A 23,164-nucleotide genomic window follows, 5' to 3' on the forward strand; every position below is an offset into this window, starting at 1 on the left:
AGACCTTGGTGGTTCTGAAAGTACTTACCTCATCCTTGTATAATTCTGCTTGTTTGGAACACGATTGTTTTGAAGAAAACTCTGGGGACACGTTTTCATAAGGTTTTCTAACCCGTCCCCAGATAGCTCTGGTCAGCCTCGCCTAAGGACCTGATCCAAAAGAAGGTAACCCCAGCTCCGGGGGAAAGCCTTAGCCAGCTGTCCTTCCCTGTTTCTCTTGTCATCTTTCCTGTGTCCTCTCCAGTCTCCCTGTCCCTCCTCTTGCTCGCTGCCACTGCTAACACTCATGGTTGGCTCTTTTCAAAAGGACACAGGGCACAGTGAGCAAGAGAATAAATTTTGCAGACGTGTTCTGTGGACCCAGGTCCTGACTCTGCCACTTGCCGGCTCTGTATCCCTGGGAAAATTCCTTGACCCTTCTGTGCCTCAGTTTCCCCATCAGTAAGAAAGTAAAAATAATAGTACTTACCACGCGTAGCACAAATAGCTATCATTATTTCCCAAAGAGGTTATTTTAACAGCTTTGTTGACATGGAATGTATAACCATGAAGTCCATCTGTTTAAAGTGTCAATTCAGGGGCACCTGGGTGGCTCAGTCGGTTGGGCGTCCGACTTTGGCTCAGGTCATGATCTTGTAGTGTGTGAGTTCGAGCCCTGCATCGGGCTCTGTGCTGACAGCTCAGAGCCTGGAGCCTGTTCCAGATTCTGTGTCTCCCTCTCTCTCTGACCTTCCCCCATTCATGCTCTGTCTCTCTCTGTCTCAAAAATGAATAAATGTTAAAAAAAAAAATAAAAAAAAAATAAAGTGTCAATTCAAGGTTCTCAGTACGTTGAGTTGTGCAGACATAACCATACTCTAATGCAAATAATCCTTGAGCCTACTAGCAGTCTCTTGCCATCCCCCACCCCCCTTCTCGCTCTGCTTCCCTGTCCGTCAGGTAACCACCAATCTACTTTGTATGGATTTGCCCGTCCTGGACATTCGTACCGATGCAGTCACATGACATATCGTCCTCTGTGGCTCCTTACATTCAACATGGTTCAAGGCATGGGTCATGTGTTAATTCCTTTTTACTGTTAAATAAGATTACATTGCATAGATATACCAACATGTTGTTTATCCAGCCTCTTGACAGACATTTGGATTGCTTCCACTTTTTGGTTGTTCTGAATAATGCTGCTGTGAATGCTCACGTACAAATTTTTGTGTGGACAAAACCCGCACATTTCATTTCTCCTGGACACATACCCAGGAGTGGAGTTACTGGGTCACATGGTAACTCTGTTTTAACAATTTGGGGAACTGCCAGACTATTTCCACCTTACATACCCACCAACAACAAATGAGGTTTTCAATTCCTCCATACTCTTCCCAGCACGCGTGACTGTCTTTTTGATTATAGCCCTTCAGGTAGGTGGTTTGGCATGGGTTATCTCATTGTAATTTTGATTTTGATTTTTCTAATGACTGATGTTGAACATTTTTCATGTGCTTATTAGCCTGAATATACTATTGGTTGTAAAAAAAAAAAAAAAAACCCAGATATAAGATACAAGAAATATCAGCCCCTACTTGTTATAAAGTTTGTAACCATGATGAGAGTGAAGATAGTTTGAGGCAAGTGTACTTAGTCCTATGTGCGTCTCATTAACAGTAAGAAAATGTTGGCTCTAGACAAAGCTAAGTGAGTCATCATTAGTGTCTAGAGTTTAATCGTTTTCTAATAGGTTTATGTGTAGAGGGATCATCTCGTTTGGTTTCATCTCTCCTTGTGTGTTTTAATTTTTTACAAATTAAATTGGCAACATGGAAAATGCCTTTTCTGCCACACAGTGAGTTCCCATTTGTTCTCAGCATCTAGGAGATGGCAGTCAGATGCAGCCATTTTTCTCCCTCTTTTAAAGTTTTTTTTTTTTTTTTTTTTTTTTTTTTAATTTTCGTCTTGCATGAATTATATAAGCTATTCACGGGGCACTTAACAGTGGTTTTCTGTAGTTTTGGGCTTTATGTAATTTTGCTTGTGGGAGATTACCTCTATTCATTTTTATGCCTCAGTTTACCCTAGCCATTGTTACCTGCGCGGAATCTATTGCTACAGCGCTGACCGTCCTTGATGGCTTTTCTGATGGTGTTGATCTTTACATAGCTTGGTCTTGGGTAAGAGGCATATTTGCTGGATATTTTCTGGTTTTTGAAACAGAAGCATGAATCGCTCCCTCTGATAGGAAACTCACCAGCTCTGATGTTAGTATTTCATCATGCAGTTATGTTTCTGTTTATTTTTTTAAAGTTTTATTTTATTTATTTTGAAAGAGAGAAAGACTCCTAAGTGGGGCGTGGGGCTTGACCTCATGAACCATGAGATCACTACATGAACCAAAATGAAGAGTCGGACGCTTAACTGACTGAGCTACCCAGACGCACCTATTTCTGTTCATTTTTAGTTTACATTCTGAACCAGACGGCCGGTGGGCAGAGTGTGTGGTCCTGGAATTAATTAGGCAACAGAGGTTTGACCTTGACTCTACCACTTACTATCTTGTGGTCTTGAACAAGTTACCTAAACTCTTTCTCAGTGTTTTCATCTGTATAATGGGCATAAAAATAGGACCTCTCTCTGATGCGGTTGTTGTGGCAATACCTGCAATATTATTGAAACATGTCTCCCTTGGTACGCAGTAAATGCTCAATGATTGTCTGACAGTAGCGTGAGTAGTACAAATAGGAACTCGAATCCTGTTGGCTCCTCCATCTGCCTGGGAGATAAGATGCACAGGAAGCGTTAAATGGTGGCGGGGGATTGAAGGTGCAGTAACAGGCAGCCAGCTCCTTAGTGGGATCCCACGGGAGCATACGTGTTACTGTGCCAGCGGCTGCTGTCGCGCACAGCAGTCGGTGCCTTAGAGCACTTGAGGCAGGGCCTGAGGAACGTGTGTCTCCGTCCTGAAACGGTGGATAGATGTACGCCATCAAGACTAGTGACTGAGGTGGAGTTTGTCAGTAGTGAAATTGACGGATAGTCAGGTACAATTCCTTGAGTTTTGACCGATGTGTAGCCTCATGCGGCCACCACGTCCGTCCAGATGGAGAACGTTTCCGTCGCCCCCGCAGACGTCCTCACGCACACCCCTGCCAACCGGGCTCCATCCCTGTAGACAACCATTTTCCTGATTTCTTTCCACACGGGTTAATTTTGCCTGCGCTTGAATTTTGTACAACGGCAGTCACGTGAGATGGGCAGTTTTACGTCTGGCTTCTTTCACCTGGCATGAGGTCTGGAATTCTTCACAGTGTTGGGTTGATCAGTTTGTTCGTCTTTATGGACGTACGTCTCTTGTTTTCAGTTCAGGGCTTTATAAATGATGCTACGGTCAACTGATTCGTGTGGGCAATTCTTTGAGTGTTATCTCTTGAAGAAATATCTAAGCCCGGCATTTCTGGGTCGTCGGGTAGGTATTTAATTTTATGAGAAATCGCCAAACCTTTTTGTCAAGCGCTTGTGTCATTTTTACAGTCTTTTCAGCAGCGGAGAGCTCGCCCACCTTTACTGCTGTTTGTTTTTTTCGGTTTTCGCCCTCGTAGTCCGTAGTGTCCTGTGAAGCCAGGCACCTCCTGTGTGCTTCTGAGCTATTTGTCCATTTTCCTTTGCGAAGTCCACGTTCAGGCTGTTTGCTCCTTTATTTGTATGTCATCTTCCATCATCACTGCATTGTGGGAATTTTTATGTAATTGGTACCACTTTTACCAGAATATCGTCTTCCACTTTGTGGCCTTCATATTCATTCATTAACAATGCACTTAACAGTGCATTTGTTTTAATCAAACTTTTACTTGGAGATAATGGCAGGTTCACACACAGTTATTAGAAGTGATACGGAGAGATCACGTGCGCCCCTTTGCCCCTTGCTCAGTGCTCCCGGTGGCGGTGTCTTGCCCAGGTGTTGCAACCAGGCTGCGGCCATCAGTGCGGTGGGCGTAGAAAGTCCCCGGTGTTACCCTTCCATTGCCACACCCCCTGCCCCCATTTCTGGTCTCGCAACCCACTAATCTGTTCTCCGTTTCTATAATTTTGTCATGTCAGCAGTGTTCCATGAAAGCAATCATGTTGCATATGCCCTTTGGGATTCGGTTGTTTCAGCAGAACTCTGGGGAGAGTGAGCCAGGCTGTTGTGTACCAGGAGCTTGCCCCTCGTGTTCCTTAGTAGGTGTGCTGTGGTTGGTACGGCTCTTGGCCTTTTGGAGAACACCTGGGTTGCATCCAGGTTTTGACTGGTTCGACTAAAGCTGCTGTTAACATCTCGGACAGGTTACCATGTCAGTACAAGTCCTCATTTCTTTGGGATAAATTCCTAAGAGTGCAGTTGCTGGGTCTGTATGGTAGATACATGTTTCGTTTTATCACAGACTGTCCTGGTGTTTTCCAGAGTGACTGAGTGACTCCACACGTCCACCAGCCATGCTCTGAGCGACCCAGTTTTGTCCCCTTCTTACATGATCAGCAGTTGGTGTGGTCACTGTGTTTTAATTTAGCCGTTGTGATTGATGGGTGTGCACTGATAACTTAGTATGCTTTTGATTTGTATTTCTCCGATGATGAGTGCTCTGGAACATCTTTCCATGTGCTTATTTGCTGTCTGTAGATCGCCTTCAGTGAAATGTCTTTCACACCTTTTGTCTATTTTCTGTTTAGACTGTTTGTTTTGTACTGTTGATTTTTGAGTGTTCTTTATATATTTTAAATGCTAGTCCTTTTTTAGATAGATGGTTTGGACATATTTTCTCCTAATCTGTGCTTGTCTTTTTATCTTCTTCACAGGGACTTTTGCAGAGCAAAAGTTTAAAATTTTGTAAGATTCAATGTGGTTTTTTTTTTTTTTTTGATTGTTGGTTTTTGTTTTTTTTTTTTAATGTATTGTGCTTTTGGGATCAGGTCTGAGACTCTTTGTCTCACTGTAGATTTTAAAGATTTTCTCCAATATTTTCTATTACAGTTTTTTACTTTTATGCCTAAACTCATGATCCATTTTGAGTTCATTTTTATATGCAGTAAGAAGGTTAGGTGGAGGTTCATTTTATTTGACTTCTAGATGTTTTGGTTGCTCTGGCACCATTTGTTTAAAGACTATCTTTCCTCTTTTCAGTTTGTTTTACACCTCTATGAAAACTTACTTGGCTGTACTTGTGGTGTTGGGCTTTCTCTAGGTTCACTCTTTGTTTCTTTGATTTAAAGTAGCGTCTCTCTGCCAATACCATGCTCATTCACTCTCTCTCTCTCTCTCTCTCTCTCTATTTTTTGGCTTTTTTTCTCTATTTTTTTTTAAATGGTCATTCCGGGGTGCCTGGATGGCTCAGTCGGTTAAGCGTCCGACTTCAGCTCAGGGTATGATCTCACAGTTTGTGAGTTCGAGCCCCACATCGGGTTGTGTGCTGACAGCTCAGAGCCTGGAGCCTGCTTGGGATTCTGTGTCTCGCTCTTTCTCTGCCCCTCCTATTTTCTTGCTCTGTCTCCCTCTGTCTCTCAAAAATCAATAAAAATGTTAAAAAACATTTAAAAAAAAATTTTTTTTAATGTTTATTGATTTTTGAGACAGAGAGCATGAACAGGCGAGGGGCAGAGAGAGAGGGAGACACAGAATCTGAAACAGGCTCCAGGCTCTGAGCAGTCAGCACAGAGCCCGATGCGGGGCTCGAACTCAGGGACCGCGAGATCATGACCTGAGCTGAAGTCAGATGCTTAACCGACCGAGCCACGCAGGCACCCCAAAAATGTTAAAAAAATTTTTTAAATGGTCAATCTAACCTGATTGTAGCATTCTACTTTTCAGGTGAAAACTTCAAGCATAGCCGCTGGCTTAGGTCAGGTCATCTGTGACATTTGATTTCATTTTTAAAGTCACTTAAAATTTTTACCAAAATCAAACAGAATTGTTTGTGTCTTTGTGTGTGTAGCTTCTTTGGGATTTTCTACAGACACAGTCGTGTCATCTACAAATAGGGACAATTTTATTTTTCCCTTCCAATATGTACGTGTTTGATTTCCTTAGTTTCTTCCTTATTTCAGTGGCTAGACCCTGAATAAGACCCATGAGAACAGACATCCTTGACTGGGTACCAAGTTTAAGGGAAAGGTATTCTGTTTGTAATTGTTGAGTATGATGTTATTAGAGGTATGTTTTTCATGCATGTTCTTTAAAAGAAAGTTCCTCTCTAGTCCCAGTTTAGTGAGAGTGTTTTTTTTTTCTTTTTTTAAATTTATGAATGGGCGTTGAATTTTGTCCAGTGCTTTTTCTGCCTCAATTGATAGATCACAGAATTTTTTTTCTAGCCCATTGAAATGGTAAATTATGCTGTTTGATTTTTCAAATTTTGAACCAGCCTTGCATACCTGGAATACATTCCACTCAATCTTGGCATATAATTCTTTTAATACATTACTTTATTTGACTTGCTAGTATTTTGTTGAAGATTTTTGTGTCTGAGTTCAGTAGAGATTGGTATATAATGGACTTTTTGGCATTATCTTTGCCAAGATTTTATATCAGTGTAAAACTAGGCTCAAAAAATGAGTGGGGAAACATTTCTTTCTCTTCTGGTTTTTGGACAACATTGTGTAAAGTCGATGTTAATTCTTTAAATGTTTGATAGAATTCCTTAGTGAAACCATGTGGGTCTGGAGATTTTTCTTTCAGACGCTTTTTAATTAACAAATTCACTTTCTTTAATTGGTTGCAGGACTATTCAGGCTGTAGATTTCATTTTGGTTGAATTTTTGTTGTTTATATTTTCTAAGGAATTAGTTCACGACTTCTAAGTTGTCAAATTAGTGAGTTTAAAGTTGCTCATTGTATTCCTTTTCTAAATGATGGTGAGATCTGAGGTGCTCTCTCCCCTACTCCATTGCTGGTATTGATGCTTTGTGTCTTCTCTTTGTGTTTCATTCAATCTTTCCAGAGCTTTACCTTTTTTTTTTTTTTTTTTAAAACCTGGTTTTTGATTCATTGATTTTCTGTATTCTCTCTTTTCAATTTCATTGATTCTGCTTTTATCGTTATTATTTTATACCTTTAACTTGCTTTGGGCTTATTTTAACCTTTTTCTTTTTTTGAGGTAATATATTATTTTTGATTTGAGGCTTTTCCTCTTTTCTAATGACTTGTGTTTAACACTATAAATCTCCCTTTCACTGCTGCTTTAGCTGTGTCCCACGTATTTTGGTATGTTGTATTTTTACCTTCATTTAGTTCTACAGATTTTATATTTCCTTTTAGACTTTCTCTTTGCCTCATGGATTATTTAAAATGTTGTTTACTTTCCAGGAATTTGGAAATAATCCTGTTGTCTTTTTGGTTTTGATTTCTGTTTTGACTCCATTATGGTCAGAGGATATACTCTTTGTGAATTCATTTCTTTTAAATATATTGAGTTTTGTGTTATGGTCCAGGATATGGTGCATCTTGAACAGTCTAAGGGCACTTGGGAAAAAAACGTATAAATTAGGTGTGATACAACTACTGCACAATTTTCCCTCTCTGTCTGGACTCATTTTCTCCAAGTCTGATTGCATAGTTAAATTTGACATACCAACTAGGTATTCTTGATGGGAAAAATGCGAACTCGTCTATTTCAGAATAAAATTATTTTGGAGCTTTTTAAAATCTTTAGATAATAAAGATAAGTTGTATTTTTGGTTTGTCATTTTAAAAGAATCTAGGATATTTGAATTTTAACTTCTCACCAAATTAAAATTGTTTCAATGGCTATTTAACTTACACATTTCATATCTCTGGCAAAATTTTATTTTTTAAGGCAGCTGAATTTTTTCTATAAAACTGGTAACTTGGAATTATCTAACTATTGAGTCCCAAGTGTTAATTTTGCATTTTTGTGTGAGAATCACATATACTGCATTAACCAAACTCCCTATTTAACATGTTTGGCATTGAGCCCTGTAAAACCCCCTCTTTTCATCCCATTTCAGGAAATGGCATCTTTCCTGTTTGTTTGAGCTGAAATCTTGATGTTGTGATTGATTCTTCTCTTTGACTCATATCCCACTTCCTACTTCTGTGATTTCTGTTAACTTTACTTTTATAATATACCCTAAGTCTGATTCAGGTCTGCCTTCACTGCAACCAACATGGACCACGTTACCACTGTCTCTCCTCTAGATTCACACAACATCCTCCTGAGCTGTGGCCCAGCTTCTGCCCTTCCAGCCTTTTCCCGACACTGACCCATATGAGCCAGTGAAAACCTAAAGCAAAGGATATCCCTCTTTTGCTCAGAATTCTCCATTGACTTCCAATGACACATAAAGCAAAATCCAGAGGCCTTAAAATGCCTGTGAGCTCCCCTGCCCTTACCTTTTCAGCCTCATGTGTCCCTAAAGTGCCCTCACTCATTCTTCTTCACCCCCCGTTGGTTCTCCTAGCATTTCTGCAACACTCCATGCTCACTTCCACCTCAGGCGATTGTACTCACTTTTCCTACTGCCTGGAATGCTCTTTCCATTCCTAAGTGCCGGACCTCCTTCCCCAGCTCCTTCTGATCCCCACTCACTGTCACCTTCCCCAGCTTGTTCTGATCCCAACTCACTGTCACTGATCTTATCTTCCACATATAAAAATGCAGCCCTTTCCCCTGAATTCTCTTTCTTCTTCTCTCTCACGTTTTTTCTATGGCATTTATCGCTATCTGATATATAGGTATTTTTCTTATTATTTCATATATCTATTCCTGAAAAAATTCTGCATTCTATAAAATTATACACTAAAATAACAGAACTTATGGGAAAAGTAGTGTTCAGGGCAGACCACTCAAACCTATAGAGCTTTACAACCAGGACACTAATAAACAACAACACTCCTGACTTTCTTCATTGATTTATTGTTTTGGTAAAAAGGAAAAAGCCTTCCCAGCTTATTTATCTGCATTTACTTCTCTCAGAAGTGTAACGTGCTGGTTCTTAGAGCCCCCAAACCAGCCACTAGCACGAAACTAAGGAAGGTCGTTCTTTAATTTCAGGGTAGTTTTATTTGTTGTTGTTGTTGTTGTTGATAATTGTTTCCTTATAGTTCCAAGTGTTATTCTTCACTAAATGCTAAAGATGGTGATCACACTGTAGCATTAATATCCTGGGGAAAAAAATCATGCATAAATAAATACAACTTTCATGTTATACTGATATCATTTCCTTATTTATCAACCACTTACGACGTAATTTATGTAAGAGAAATAGGAGCTGTAGCAGCACAAACTGTACTATGTATTTTCCTCATTTGTTTTTTTGTTTATCTCCGTGAACTAGAATGTAAGCTCCGTGAAGATGTGATTTCAGTTTTTTTTTTTAAAATTCACATCTGTATTCCCATCTCATGGAAGTCCTGGTAGGCCTTTAATAAATATTTGTTGAATGAAAGAATAAATAATCAGATCAATATTTAGGTTTTGTTGGAATTCTGAAATAATTGAAAATGTGAACACCTGTTTTTCTGTAAATTGAAACAGCTTCTTTAGCTTAATAGTTATTGACTTTTAAGAGTATAACCTGATTTATCTGTGTTTTTTTGAACGCCAGGAGTAGATGTACTTTGAATGAAGTTCAAGTTTCAAAATTCCATAGGAACATGCAATTTCATTCTTTGACAGTATGTTTTAATAAAAGCTAACACAAAAATTGTGTTTCTGTACCAGGGACTGTGCTAAGCACACATTGGCTAATTTCATCTTTGTGGGAACTCTCTAGGGTGGCAGTTCCCACTGTTGTCCAAGAACCTCTGGTTTTTGAGACTGAAACCCTTTCAAGGGCGTCCAAGAAGTCAAACACATTTTATAATAACATGGAGACTTTTGTTTGTGTTTACTGATAATACAGAAGCAATCGTGAGGAAATTCCCATACCTTGAGCAGGTGTATCATGGTGGTGGCACCCAAGTTTCGTGGTTGACGTGGCGTTCTTCCCCATCACACACGTGCGGTTAAAAAAAGAAAATCTAGTTCTCTTAAGAATCTTCTTGATGGAGTAGTAAAAGTCATTAGTTTTACTGAATTTTGAGTCTAACACACGTCCTTTTAATATTCAGTATCCCCCAAAATGGGAATTGCATAAAACGCTTTTCTGTACTGAAATATGACTGTTGTCTCGAGGCCACGTCCTTGTGGGATTGCTCGTGTTGTGAACTGCTTTTTTCATGGTCCCCCCCTTTTTACTTGAAATTGTGACTAAGAGACAAACCGTGGTAATTCATACTTGGGTAATTGGTACATTTTCTTGAATATGATGAAAATGTTGCATGAAGAAAAACAATGGACAGGATTGGTTGCTAAAAATAAAAACTGAATTGTGAAGTAAAAATTAGAAATTGGAACTGTTGTATATGCCACTTGCTACATGTCTGTGGGAGGCTGGACTTTGTTCATGTCCTTCAATGGAAACAACATAATTGCAAGAGATTAAATGCAAAAGTCATCTTTTATTAAGCCAGACATTGAAGAAATTTGAAAAAAAAAAAAGGAAAACAATGTCATTCTTTTCAATAGTACTTTTTATTTGAGAAAATTAATTTTTCATAGCTGTCTTGTAACATGCGATAACTTTGATGTTACTGTTTTCCTATATGATAAATACAGAAAGATATAACTCAAATAAATAAGAATTTTGGGGTTATTGATAATTTCTTTTTAAGTTGTCAGGGGGTCCTGAGACCAGAAAGTTTGAGCACTGCTGCTATAAAAGAGGTTGATTTTATTACTTTGTTGATTGAGAATCCCACACATAGGAGGTGGGAGGTTCCCCAAGCTCAGAAGCTATGGACAGAGCTTTGATCCCCGGCTGTCTGGCCCCAGGGCCTTGCTATAAGCCACAGCCACACACCCGTGCTGCTCCTGGAGAAGACTTTATAGTTTGTAACTTTGCTAAAATCAATAGACCTTATCTATTTGAGTTTAGATATCCTTAAGTTCTCTTCCCACGTAATTTCCTTGCTCTAAAATTCGAGGTATCTTTTGAGTCCCAGTTTTTATGTCAGTACATGTGAGGCATAAACCCCCCGTAAACCTGGAAGCAGGGCAGGGTAGGTCACTTCTGAGTTTCTGTTCTTGGCCTTCGCAGCCTTCTATTTAATCTGAGTTGTACTTAAGGACTATTTGAAAGAATATTAGAAAGAAATATTGTACCATATTCAAGAAAAATGTTGGTTATTTCTGATAACTCTTCTCTCATTTTGGTTGGTCATCCTTTTTCACTATAAACCATAGAAATGACAATTTAGTGCAGTTCTACCTTGAAATAAAATATCGGAGAGCTGGAAGCTTCTTTCAGTTTGGAGAAGTAGGGGAATTGTTGTTATCCCACTGCCTCCTCCTCTTATGAATTTATATGCTGAAATACATTAGAACAGTGCAGGATCAAAGCAGTACGTAAATACCACCATTTATGTTTCTACCACAAGCTTCACAGAAGATTAATCTCAGTGAAAGCGTGAGTGGTTTCTTAGGGGAAAACACTCGATGGGGAGGTTCGCCCCACATGTTCCCTTAAATATGCTGTTCATTCGCATTGATTTCAGAGAAAATAGAGAGTTTGATTCCCCCTGACTGAATGTGTCATCAAGCTGTCGGCAGTGCTGTTTAACAGGAACCTGAGGCCCCCCACCTCTCGGGATTTCCCCTGCACAGATCACATCCCAAGACGGTTCTGCAGACGCAGGCCTCTACTCAAAAATCTCACACTTGCTGCTCACACTTTGGAGTCCAAAATGATGACTTGACGGTGAGATCTGGGAATATGAAATGTGAGGTTTCTTCTGCTTGTCTCCCTTCTGATTGTGGTGCCTCCAGGTGACAGTGGGATGGAGCCCTGGGAGAGGACTCATACCGTCCGCCCAGGCATCCTGGCCCCTGGCTCCCCAAACGCGGTCCCCAACCAAGCGCCACTGCCGCTGCCACACCCCCTCCCCCGCCCCCCAGGCCTTTCCTGGCCGCCAGGATGCTCCCGCGGCACCACTCACCTTTCATAGGCCGCGCGCGCGCGCGCGCGCACACACACACACACACACACACACACACACACACACACACACACACACACACACACGGGCTTGCACCCGTCCACTTCTTCCCTGGGTGGAGGAGTCTGGGCATCTAAGGAAATTCTCATTGGTCATCGAGGTTGGGCCGGTTCTTCAAGCAGCCCCAGATGCCTTGGAAAGCTGCTGTGTAGCTGAAGCAGCTCTGGGACATGTACCTGGGTCTTTAGGCTTCTGTGACCCTTGGTGCCTTAGCCCCGGTGAAGCCCGAGTCAGCCTGCCCTGGGCTTCTGGCGCACCGGTACCCCTTCCCACCACTGGTTGGCCAGCATCTGGCTTCCTGGACCAAGGCTCCTCGGAGCAGGGACCCACTGGATCCCCGGGGCCCAGCAGCCAGGAGGCACTCAGTGGATGCTCCGGGAAGGAGGGGAGAAGGGCCTTTGTGAGTGCGGGACAGCAGCGTCCGGACCTCCGTTGCGCCTCTTCTGTGCGTGGCTGTGTGGGGATGGGAGGGTGGTCAGGATCTCGGGCTCTGGATCTGAGATGCTGCTGTGCAGAGTGGCCTCTTGGCTTCCAGTGACACTTCGGGTCCTGCCATGTCACTCGTGCTGGAGAGGTTAGATGTGGAAACACGCTGTGTTGTAGCCATCATAAGAGGGGGTTTTTATTACATTAAAAAAATAAATGTTATGTTTGTTCAACTGTAGCTGCCTTTTGCCCTGAAATTTCTGATACTCATTTATTGTATTTTATTTTATTTATTTTTTTAACGTTTATTTTTGAGACAGAGAGAGACAGAGCATGAATAGGGGAGGGGCAGAGAGAGAGGGAGACACAGAATCTGAAGCAGGTTCCAGGCTCTGAGCTGTCAGCACAGAGCCTGACGCGGGGCTCGAACCCACGAACTGCGAGATCATGACCTGAGCTGAAGTCGGATGCTTAACCTAATGAGCCACCCAGGTGCCCCTGTTATATCAGGCAGTAGTAGAAATATATAAAGTAACATACTGAGAGGTTGGCTAATTTGTTTAGATCCATGGAAAATGATGATACCTTCCTACTCTATTTGAAAGCCTATATCACTGGAAAATACTTAAAGATATTTCTGATAATCGTAGAGAATGAAGCCTGAGGGTTAGCTGTGATGACAGAGCTGCCTGTTCCTTCTCCTCCTCCTTCTCCTCCTCCTCCTCCTCCTCCTCCTCCTCCTCCTCCTCCTCCTCCTCCTCCTCCTCCTCCTCCTCCTCCTTCTCCTCCTCCTCCTTCTCCTCCTCCTCCTCCTCCTCCTTCTCCTCCTCCTCCTTCTCCTCCTCCTCCTTCTCCTCCTCCTCCTTCTCCTCCTCCTTCTCCTCCTCCTCCTTCTCCTCCTCCTTCTCCTCCTCCTCCTTCTCCTCCTCCTCCTCCTCCTCCTTCTCCTCCTCCTCCTCCTCCTCCTTCTCCTCCTCCTCCTCCTCCTCCTCCTCCTCCTCCTCCTCCTTCTCCTCCTCCTCCTCCTCCTCCTCCTCCTCCTCCTCCTCCTCCTCCCTCTCCTCCTCCTCCTCCTCCTCCCTCTCCTCCTCCTCCTCCCTCTCCTCCTCCTCCTCCCTCTCCTCCCCCTCCTCCCTCTCCTCCCCCTCCTCCCTCTCCTCCCCCTCCTCCCTCTCCTCCCTCTCCTCCTCCTCCTCCCTCTCCTCCTCCTCCTCCCCCTCCTCCCTCTCCTCCTCCTCCTCCTCCCTCTCCTCCTCCTCCTCCTCCCTCTCCTCCTCCTCCTCCTCCCTCTCCTCCTCCTCCTCCTCCCTCTCCCCCTCCTCCTCCTCCCTCTCCCCCTCCTCCTCCTCCCTCTCTCCCCCTCCCCCTCCTCCCTCTCCCCCTCCCCCTCCTCCCTCTCCCCCTCCCCCTCCTCCCTCTCCTCCTCCCCCTCCTCCCTCTCCTCCTCCCTCTCCTCCCCCTCCTCCTCCCTCTCCCCCTCCTCCTCCTCCTCCCTCTCCCCCTCCTCCTCCTCCCTCTCCCCCTCCTCCTCCTCCCTCTCCCCCTCCTCCTCCTCCCTCTCCCCCTCCTCCTCCTCCTCCTCCTCCCCTCTCCCCCTCCTCCTCCTCCCTCTCCCCCTCCTCCTCCTCCCTCTCCCCCTCCTCCTCCTCCCTCTCCCCCTCCTCCTCCTCCCTCTCCCCCTCCTCCTCCTCCCTCTCCCTCCCCCTCCTCCTCCTCCCTCTCCCCCTCCTCCTCCTCCCTCTCCCCCTCCTCCTCCTCCCTCTCCCCCTCCTCCTCCTCCCTCTCCCCCTCCTCCTCCTCCCTCTCCCCCTCCTCCTCCTCCTCCTCCCTCTCCTCCTCCTCCTCCCTCTCCTCCTCCTCCCTCTCCTCCTCCTCCTCCCTCTCCTCCTCCTCCTCCCTCTCCTCCTCCTCCTCCCTCTCCTCCTCCTCCTCCCTCTCCTCCTCCTCCTCCCTCTCCTCCTCCTCCTCCTCCCTCTCCTCCTCCCTCTCCTCCTCCCTCTCCTCCTCCCTCTCCTCCTCCCTCTCCTCCTCCTCCTCCTCCCTCTCCTCCTCCTCCTCCTCCCTCTCCCCCTCCTCCCTCTCCCCCTCCTCCTCCTCCCTCTCCCCCTCCTCCTCCTCCCTCTCCCCCTCCTCCTCCTCCCTCTCCCCCTCCTCCTCCTCCCTCTCCTCCCCCTCCTCCTCCTCCCTCTCCCCCTCCTCCTCCTCCCTCTCCCCCTCCTCCTCCTCCCTCCTCTCCCCCTCCTCCTCCTCCCTCTCCCCCTCCTCCTCCTCCCTCTCCCCCTCCTCCTCCTCCCTCTCCTCCTCCTCCTCCCTCTCCTCCTCCTCCTCCTCCTCCTCCCTCTCCTCCTCCTCCTCCCTCTCCTCCTCCTCCTCCCTCTCCTCCTCCTCCTCCCTCTCCTCCTCCTCCTCCCTCTCCTCCTCCTCCTCCTCCCTCTCCTCCTCCTCCTCCCTCTCCTCCTCCTCCTCCCTCTCCTCCTCCTCCTCCCTCTCCTCCTCCTCCTCCCTCTCCTCCTCCTCCTCCTCCCTCTCCTCCTCCTCCTCCTCCCTCTCCTCCTCCTCCTCCCTCTCCTCCTCCTCCTCCTCCCTCTCCTCCTCCTCCTCCTCCCTCTCCTCCTCCTCCTCCTCCCGCTCCTCCTCCCCCTCCTCCCCCTCCTCCCCCTCCTCCCCCTCCTCCCCCTCCTCCCCCTCCTCCCTCTCCATTCCACCTGTAACCACCACAGGACTTGTGTACATGGTCACAGGAAGTGTGGCTTCCCCTGGGGGGGGGTGGGTATTCAGTCAGTGTAGGTGGTCACGGGAAGTGCAGCTTCCCCTGGGGAGCTCAGTTGGTTAAGCGTCCGACTTCAGCTCAGGCCATGATCTCATGGTTCATGGATTCAGTCCCCACGTTGGGCTCTGTGCTCAGAGCCTGGAACCTGCTTCGGATTCTGTGTCTCCCTCTCTTCCCTCCCCCGCTTGTGCTCTGTCTCTCTCTGAAAAATAAATAAACATTAAAAAAAATATTTTAAAAAAGTGCAACTTGAATCAGCTTGTTCTAAAGCATATGGAGGACTTGGTCTAAGATTATTTTCTAGGGTCATCTCACAGCATTCAAGGGCAACCTTTCCATATGTGCATATTTAACTAGTAGAACATATTTGATCATGTTCACATCTTACCTCAGAAATATACTTGAAATGCACAACTGTTGCCTTTAAAAAGATTAATATTACTATTATGAAAAAGTACAACACACTGTGAGATTAAATTCCCGGCTTCAGTAGGTGTACATAATGACCTGCCAGCAGCTGGGATTTGAATGACTATATTTACCAGAAAAGGATCTTCTACCCATATTTTTCAGAATAAGTGTTCACAAATGATACATTATGCCCTGTGCTTTTGTTTCTCACTGGGATTTGAAAAATAAAACTTTCTGTTAGTTGTAAATTCATAAGCTTAGGGCAGGAAAATGTTTGAATTTGATATAAAAGAAGTTTTGAAAGGAAGATGAGTGGTTTAAAGCAAAAGATTAGTTGCCTTGGGAAATTCAGCTATCGAGAGAGCAGAGTTCAGTAATAAAAGGTCCTGCTCCAGCCGATTGCTCCATTCACGCTGCGATCCCTAATCCTTCCCGCCGGACCCTCGGCCAACTGACACTGCTGGTGACGACTGCCAGGTAGCACTCCCCGTCGCTTGTCCAGAATGTGTGGGGTTCGTCCGCCTTGGACCCGCCTCGTCTGTGGTGCACGTGGAAGTTGGTTATTACTTCTTGTATTCATCATCTCTTTAAATGGGAGAGAAGAGGTGAGGCCCTGAACCGATTATGATGATGCTGACTGACCTCTCGTCGGCAGAGTCACCGAGCACCTTGAAGTTGGACTTTCTCGCTGCGTGGTAGTTGATTCCTGTCCACTCTGCCACGACAGAGTTTCTGGTGTAGAGCCATGATTTTCCATTACGGAGCAGCTGATTAAAACCTATGGCGAGCTCCCCTTCTTCATGGTAGGTGGGCCCGTGACCATAGTCTCTGATTCTCTTCAGGGCTTCTCATCCGCCAGTTTCCCACAGGAGTGGATGATTTCTACTGTGGAGGTTGGGGTTGTGGCCCCTTTGTAGACGAGCAGAGGATTATCTCCACATTGAACAGGTAAAGTTAAATCTATTTCCATTAAATCAGACCTTGAAAGTCCATTTAGGGAAGTGACTTCTACATCATAAAATTATGATGTTATCTTGAGAGAAAGTTATGTCCATTTCTCTCCTTTGGATGGACCTTAAATCTGTATTATCCAGGCAGACGAGACTCGTTCATAAATGACTTATGTTCTATTTAAAAGTATGTGAAAATGGAAATTTCCGAGTTTTCCATAGTAATTTATTCCAGAGTCTTATAACGTTCATTGTAAGAATACCGAAGCATACTTAATGTTCATTTTTTTCAAGGAAAGGGAAAACTGTTAGTCATTATTTGGGAAAACACGCGCGCGCGCACACACACACACACACACACACACACCCCTCAAAGAGTATCAGGTGGACCATTGACTTCTCCCCAGGTCAGAGTTTGATGATGGTATTTAGGAGGTAATGTAATCATTTTTGTGTTTATGGATCTCTTCAGACTTTTCTCTGTTTCATTTAAGGTGTATAAAGATTACCTGCTTTTTAAAGAGTCTATGCAGACCTGATACCAACCCTTCTGCATCTTTTTCTGTTTCCAAAGCTTTTGTGCTCTGCTACCTTCATGCCCTCTTAGTTTCATGATCTGCATATATTTCAGTGGTAAACAGTGCTGGGCTCAGAGATAACTGTTATTCTGCACACCGGCTCATCTGTGTTAAAATACTTGTAATGACGGTAATTTAGGCACATAGAGCCCAGAGCCCTGGCATATGTACCTCCCTTCTTTCTGTCATAAATGTTAGTGTCTGCACTGACCACACTCCTGTGGTCATTTGGATCACGAGATATTTGCTCATCTGCTGTGTGAAACTACTCTTCATGAAGATTTCTTTTCCTGCTAGACCTGAGTACGCAGAATAATTTGCATGGAGTATAGGCATGTTTAGTAAACTATGAATTCCAGGAAAAATTGAATTATGGAATCATTTACATTCAAAACAGTTCTATAATATATTAAATCGATGATGCTCCATCAGTTGTAAAAACCGAATTCAAATTCTTGAGTGTCTGTTTTCAAGCTTTTTTCTTTCAAAAGACTTATTTTTTATGACTCATTCTTGTAGGACACAGGACCCGTATGAAGTGGCATTTCTTTCTTCATTGTTAAGCAGGGCTCAGATGGCAGGGCGTTAAAGCCCAGAGCTCGGTCCATTCTGAGCCTGCAGAGCCACAGTCACTGCAGTTCAGCTTCATGAGGCCACTTGGGTCATGACAGTGGACGGTATTAGCCGAAGTACGTAGCAGAGAGGGACGCCGGACACGCTTTGACTGCTGGTGGTCATAGCCGGAGGACACCCTTGCGGCGTGGCTCAGAGCAGGCGGCGTGCCGCAGCCTTGAAGCGGCGAGGAGCGGCCGCTCTCCTGTTTCACAGTCACCAATCTCGGTCACGGTGGCTGACGCTTTGCCGCTTCTGTCCCCGCGTCAGGCAGAGACGCTAACCTCTTACAGGACAGCAGCTGGGGCTCATTCTCACTGCATTCTCGGCACTGATAACAGAATCGGGGAGCGGGGGCATGGAACACAAAATCAGGCAAGTCGGAGACCTGAGACTCCTTCTCCCTCGCCCTTACTCCTGTATTCAGTCCATCACGAATTTCTCTTGCCGCCTAGATGCCGTTTTAAAGCCGCCCATCTCTGTCCGTCTCCACCACAACCGCTGCGATTACCTTGACCCAAACCACCGTCTCCTTCGAATGCATTTGCCGGGATCACCACAGCGGCCCTAACTGGTCTACCCCTTCTGCTCTGGCCCCTCTTAATTCCTTCTCTGTGGAGCGGCCAGATGAACTTTTAACAGTACAGCTCCTTCAAAGGCTGTCTCCTGCCTTTTTATAATAATGGTTAATCATACTAGTCATCAACATCACACTGGCAGTGCTTTGACCAAGGCCGATGGTGGGGTGGTCACATACTTTACTGTTCACAGAAGGACTTTTTTTTCTAGCAATATCTTCTCTATTTTTTGTTTATTTTTTTAATATAATGTATCGTTAGATTGACTTACATACAACACCCAGTGCTCATCCCAACAGGTGCCCTCCTCAGTGCCCATCACCTGCTTTCCCCTCTCCCCCACCCCCATCCACCTTCAGTTTGTTCTCTGTATTTAAGAGTCTCTTATGGTTTGCCTCCCTCACTCTCAGTTTGTGACTCTTATTTTGCCCTTCCTGTCCCCCACGGTCTTTGGTTAAGTTTCTCAAGATCCACATATGAGTGAAAAGATATGGTATCTGTCTTTGTCTGACTGACTTACTTCAGTCAGCATCCATGTTGCTGCAAATGGCATGATTTCATTCTTTCTCATTGCCAAGTTGTATTCCATTGTATATATAAACCGTGTTGTCTTTATCCATTTGTCAGTTGATGGACATTTGGGCTCTTTCCATAATTCGGCTATTGTTGAAAGTGCTGCTGTAAACATTGGGGTACACGTGCCCCTGTGCATCAGCACACCAGTATCCCTTGGGTAAATTCCCAGCAGTGCTATTGCTGGGTCGTAGGGTAGTTCTATCTGTAATTTTTTGAGGAACCTCCACACTGTTTTCCAGAGCGGCTGCACCAGTTTGCATTCCCACCAACAGTGCAAGAGGATTCCCGTTTCTGCACATCCTCCCCAGCATCTAGTTTCCTGATTTGTTCATTTTAGCCATTCTGACCAGCATGAGGTGGTATCTCAGTGTGGCTTTGATTTGTATTTCCCTGATGAGGAGTGATGTTGAGCATCTTTTCATGTGTCTGTTGGCCATCTGGATGTCTTCTTTGGAAAAGTGTCTATTTATCTCTTGTGCCCATTTCTTCACTGGATTATTTGTTTTCAGGTGTGGAGTTTGGGAAGTTCTTTATAGATTTTGGATACTAGGCCTCTCTCCGATACGTCATTGGCAAATATCTTTTCCCATTCCATTGGTTGCCTTTTAGTTTGGTTGATTGTTTCCTTTGCGGTAAGGAAGTTTTTTTATCTTGGTGAGGTCCCAATAGTTCATTTTTGCTTTTAACTCCCTTGCCTTTGGAGATGTGTCTAGTAGGAAATTTCTGCGACTGAGGTCCAAGAGGTTGTTGCCTGCTTTCTCCTCTAGGATTTTGATGGTTTCCTGCCTCACATTTAGGTCTTTCATCCATTTTGACTTTATTTTTGTGTATGGTGTAAGACAGTGGCCTAGTTTCATTCTTCACATTGCTGTCCAGCTTTCTCAGCACTGTTTGCTAAAGAGACTGTCTTTATTCCATTGGATATTTTTTTCTACTTTCTCAAAGATTAGTTGGCCATACATCTGTGGGTCCAATTTTGGGTTCTTTATTCTATTCCATTGGTCTATGTGTCTGTTTTTGTGCCAATACCATACTGTCTTGATGATAACAGCTTTGTAGTAGAGGTTAAAGTCTGGGATTGTGATGCCTCCCACTTTGGTCTTCTTCTTCAATATTACTTTGGCTATTCAGGGTCTTTTGTGTTTCCATACAAATTTTAGGATTGCTTATTCTAGCTTCGAGAAGAATGCTGGGGCAATTTTGGTTGAGATTGCATTGAATGTGTAGATTACTTTGGGTAGCATTGACATTTTAACCATATTTATTCTTGGAAACCATGAGCATGGAATGGCTTTCCATTTCTTTCTGTTTTCTTCAATATCCTTCATAAACTTTCTATAGTTTTGAGCACACAGATCTTTTATATCTTTGGTTAGGTTTATTCCTAGGTATTTTATAGTTCTTGGTGCAGTTGTGAATGGGATCAGTTTTCTTGATTTCTCTTTCTTTTGCTTCATTATTGGCATATAAAAATGCAACTGATTTCTGTAAATTGGTTTTGTATCCTGCAACTTTGGTGAATTCATGTATTAGTTCTAGGAGTCTTTTGGTGGAGTCTTTCGGGTTTTCCATGTAGAGTATCATGCACACAAGGATATTTTTGAACGTGAAGTGGCACCGTTGAAAATCACACCGCGGGGCGCCTGGGTGGCTCAGTCGGTTAAGCGTCCGACTTCGGCTCAGGTCACGATCTTGTGGTCCGCGAGTTCGAGCCCCGCGTCGGGCTCTGGGCTGATGGCTCAGAGCCTGGAGCCAGCTTCCGATTCTGTGTCTCCCTCTCTCTTGGCTCCTCCCCCATTCATGCTGTGTCTCTCTCTGTCTCAAAAATAAATAAACATTAAAAAAAAAATTAAAAAAAAAAAAAAAAGAAAATCACACCGCAATGATGTGGAAACCATGATGTTCGTTTACCTTGTCTGCAACTCCCTGTAAGGCCTGGGCCATATTCACCCTGCTTCCATTCACTCTCTCTGCACCTGCACATCTGCTTGCTTTTCAGTCTTTTGTACTTTTCAGGTTCACTCCCCGTATTTGCTACCACCACAGGGCCTTTGTGCCTGACATCACTCAAGTGTCTGACTCCTACTGATCTTTTAGCCCTTAGCTTCTGCATGGCATCTCATTAAGTAGACTAAAGGTTAAATCTTTTTTATATGTTCTTACCACAGTGACAAGTACAATTTAACATTTAATTATTTGAATGAATACTAGTAATAGACTGGTGATATTGTATTATCGATACACCAGTCATAGAATGCAGTGGTCAGCACAATGGCAAAACAACCTCTACACAGCTGGCCCTTGACCAACATGGGTTTGAGCTGTGGGCCTGCCTATCTGTGGGTTCTTTGTGGTGCCAAACTGTAAAGGTACTTTCTCTTCATGAGAGTTTCCTAACCTCTTCTCCTCTCTAGCTCACTGCGTTACAAGAAACAGTATATAATACGTGTTAAGCAACTGTTGATATTATCAGTAAGGCTTCTGGTCAGCAGTAGGCTATCAGTAGTTAACTTCTGGGGGGAGTCAGAAGTTGTGTGGGGATTTCTGACTATTGAGGGGGGGTTGGTGCACCTACTGCCCATGTTGTTCAAGGGTCAAATGTATATTTAAATTCTGTATTTTAAGTACAAAAGAAACTGGCTATATGGACTCCAGCTTACTGTAAAAATACAGTCTCTGTCTTAGCATTGTTAATATGCTGTTTATTAATTTATTAAAAATATAGTAATTTAATACTCCACTTTAGCAATTCCACAGAGTAACCCAAAATTTGAAGTTAAAACATGGGTTCGTGAGAAGAGGCTGTCCTCAGTGAGAAACCCTTGGCATTTCGAGTGATAATATACAGAATTGGTGGATTCTGGAACAGATGATCTGGGTTTTAAATGATTTTACCACTCACTGTCTGGGTGGCCTTGAGCAAGTTACTTAGTTTCCCTGGGTCTCCCTTTTACCCATCTGTAGAATGAATATAATAATGGCATCTGGTATTTCATAGGGCTTTTAAGAAAATCAAATCGGGTAGTACCTACAAGATACTTAGAACAGTTTTTGGCACATAGGAGAAATTGACTACTAGCTGTTACTCTTATCTGTGTTATTGTTACTCTGTTGATTCATTAACGAGATATTTATTCAATATCTGCCTTGTTCCTGGCATTGTTCTAGGTGCTGGGAATTCAGATGTGATCAAGATAGGGCATATTGTGCATTGGGTGTGATCCATTAATACTTCAGTTTCATTGTCGGAGAAGTATCCTGACTGAAATAAATGTCATGGTTTGTTGGGGCACACTGGTGGGGAGGAGTTGGGTCCACTTGAAGGTTGAGTCTGCAGTCACAGAACTGGGGAGCAGTGTAGGGCTGGGAAAGAGCACAGAGAAAGGGCCCTGAGATGGAAAGGGCTTAGCCTGGTTAACAGTTAAAAAGTGAGCATGGCTGGATTGTTTATACGTGAGTAGAGAGGGTAGGGGGCCTAATAGAGACAGGAAGCCGATGAGGCAGGTACGTCGGGGGGGGGGGGGTTGTATAGAAAAATGACAAGCCATCTAATTCTCCTTAATTTACTGCTGAAGAAGCAGAAAGCCATGTGCCCTGAGCAGGGTCATGTAGAAAATTAGTGATGGGGCTGGAACTAGAAGCTAAGTGTCCCATGTTCATATATGCATGTGTGTGTGACATACATGTGCACACACATATGTTTTAACTATTGAAGCATATGTATAAAAATTGCACACGTTACATAGAACAATTTTCTGTGAAGTTTCACAAAGTGAGCCCCCCTGTTACACGCCCCCCCCCCCAGCCCGTTACACCTCCCTGTTACACCCCTCCACTGTTCTATCCCGCAGAGGTAAATTGGTCCTGAACTCTAACACCACACATTAGTTCTGCCTGATTTTGAACTGCTATGAACTTTTGGATGGAAGTGTATGCTGTAGTAACTTCTTTCTGTCTGGCTTCTTGGCCTGCACATGTCTGAGATTCATGTGTGGGGGTGTGCGTGGCAGTAGATGTTGTGTTCCCACTGCTCTGTAGTCTTTTACTCTCGGAATACGCGGGGGTTTCCAGTTTACTCGCCCACCAGAAGTCCCTAAAGAGACAGGTTGTGTGTGTGTGTGTGTGTGTGTGTGTGTGTGTGTGTGTGTGTGTGTGTGATGAAAGATGGATTGTGATTCCTGTTATTTATGTGT

General features: G+C 44.2%; 1 protein-coding gene across 1 annotated transcript in view; it reads left to right on the forward strand.

The window, feature by feature from the left end:
• Nucleotides 1–16,527: 16,527 nt before the first annotated feature.
• Nucleotides 16,528–23,164, forward strand: part of SDK1 (sidekick cell adhesion molecule 1) — a 531,480-nt gene continuing 524,843 nt past the window's right edge. The window contains exon 1 of the mRNA XM_042922245.1: nucleotides 16,528–16,625. The gene's annotated coding sequence lies outside the window, so the exon portion shown is untranslated. The remainder of the gene's footprint in view (nucleotides 16,626–23,164) is intronic.

This window comes from Panthera leo, chromosome E3 (genome assembly GCF_018350215.1).
Source record: "Panthera leo isolate Ple1 chromosome E3, P.leo_Ple1_pat1.1, whole genome shotgun sequence".
Taxonomy (NCBI): domain Eukaryota; kingdom Metazoa; phylum Chordata; class Mammalia; order Carnivora; family Felidae; genus Panthera; species Panthera leo.